The following is a 2,318-nucleotide window of genomic DNA, read 5'->3' on the forward strand; positions in this document are numbered from 1 at the left end:
CTGTAAACTAAGACTGATCCTAGAAAGTACTAGACTTTTTCATTCATCATTAGGAATGTTAAATTCAGAAGTCTTGTCTGCAGAAAAGTTAATTTAAAAAATTTTTTTTTTACATTTTGACAGCATTCCATTATCCTTAGCTCCAACATTAAAACTCATTAGATAATTTCATTCCTCCTTGACAACTTTGCATTTTCGTTTGGATTATTTTTTTTTTTGCATTATTTAAATTGATTATTTATGTGACACGATTATGGGATTCTTGTTCAAAATGCATTCATTTTACTGTGATAAAGTAAATGGATATTGAGTATTTATTGCCTCATCAACAAAAAAAGTACATTATGACAACATTCCAGACTAAAAAGACAGGTTGATTATCTCAGAAAACCATACATTATCTATCAAGAATGCAAGAATCAGTGATGAAAAGAGATCTGTATGCATGCTAGCAACAGAATATGATGCTTCCAAGGAGCCAACAATAGCCAAAGTCTTCAGTATGTAATCTCGTTGTTACTGCTGTTAACGTCCCTCAGACTCTGAATCTTCAACTACGGAACTTTTGTTTAAGGGAAAGATTAAAGCCCAGAAAATAAGCTTGGCTGATACATTACTAGTAATAAATATCTAATATTTTCCATGGAACTTTAGGAAGGGACTCCAATGTAGGTATCCAGTCATCTCTTTATCCCTAAGAAAAATCAATGGATGGTCAGGCCTTGACACAGGCTCCCCAGGGCAGTGGTTATGGCCCTAAGTTGCCAGAGTTCAAGAAGAATTTGGACAATGTTCTCAGACATGTGGCTTGAATTTTGGGTGGTCCTGTGCGGAGAATTAGACTTGATGATCATTGTGGGTCTGTTCTGGATTGGTGTATTCCATGATTCTATTATATGCTCCCTTCACAAAATATCTAAATGTATGCCTCCTTAAACAACATTTTCTACTGCTAGTATGTCTATTAGGCAATACTCTAATATATACTCTAAATCTAGGCTTCAAATTTCTTTGGAACAGTTAGGGCCTTCCTGAGCAGGTATGGCTTTTACATATTCAGTTTTCTTTCATTGTTCGTGAATTTCTGTGGAGTCACTACATCAATTTCCAGCAGCCCTCACTCCATTTGGCAAGAACTGCAACTGTACTCCCTATTTTTGTTTCCTTTTTAAATTAATGGCTACAAGCTTTGTTCAATGAATGTCCCTTTGTCCAACTGTAGAGAAGAGAGTGAACAATAGATCCTAATTTCCTTTTATCATAGAATCATGGAATGGCTTGGAAGGGACCTCAGGGATCCATGCTTGGTCATTGTTTTTCATCTTCCATTGTATATTCTCTATTTTTTTAATTTTTTTTCTTTTTTATTTTACCCAGACAGCAGAATTCTGCCTCAGTTATCACTATGGAAGCCAGTCCATGTCTTTGATTACTACCTCTTCTGAACCTTTTTCAATCAACGGAGTTTTTTTTACATACTTCTAATTTGGAGCCACTGGAACCTGTAACACATTAATTTTGCTCCACTATCTCACTGAAATGTTGTATGTTTCAGTTGTTGTATGTGGATCAGATGATGGATTCATGTGGATTCTCACTCACTTGCATTTGGTTGTCATTAACAATGCATGGGTTATGATTTTCCACCTTTTTTACAAGATGCATGTTAGTTCACTGCATTTTCATGTAACACACATTTTCTTTGCTTGTCGAAATAACATTAAGTAGCACCTGAAGTATGACAAAGGACAAAATATACAACATCTGGTACTTTTTGTTATTTACCAATAGGTAATTTCCTACCAGGACTAAAATACTAACAATGAATAAACGAACATCATCTGCAGGACAAGGGGAAATGGTTTTAAGTTGAGGGAGGGAAGATTTAGGTTAGATGTTAGGAAGTTCTTTACAGAGAGAGTGGTGAGGTACTGGAACAGGCTGCCCAGAGAGGTCGTGGATGCCCCGTCCCTGGAGGTGTTCCAGGCCAGGTTGGATGGGGCCCTGGGCAGCCTGGTCTACTATTAAATGGGGAGGTTGGTGGCCCTGCCTGTGGTAGGGGGGTTGGAGATTCATGATCCTTGGGGTCCCTTCCAACTCTGGCCATTCTGTGTGATTCTGTGTTAGTGACAGACTCATGCTGGCAGCTGTTTCCACGTGGACGTTCAAGCACCCGCAGGCGAACTGTTCGGCAGGACCGAGATTACCCTCAACAACATCACACCACAGCACCCCCAGTCCCTCTCCACGCCCACTTCACTTCCGGCCGTCGCTCCGCGCATGCGCACTGCCACCCCGCCGCCGAGCATGCGCACAGC

Source organism: Meleagris gallopavo, chromosome 2, assembly GCF_000146605.3.
Source record: "Meleagris gallopavo isolate NT-WF06-2002-E0010 breed Aviagen turkey brand Nicholas breeding stock chromosome 2, Turkey_5.1, whole genome shotgun sequence".
NCBI lineage: Eukaryota > Metazoa > Chordata > Aves > Galliformes > Phasianidae > Meleagris > Meleagris gallopavo.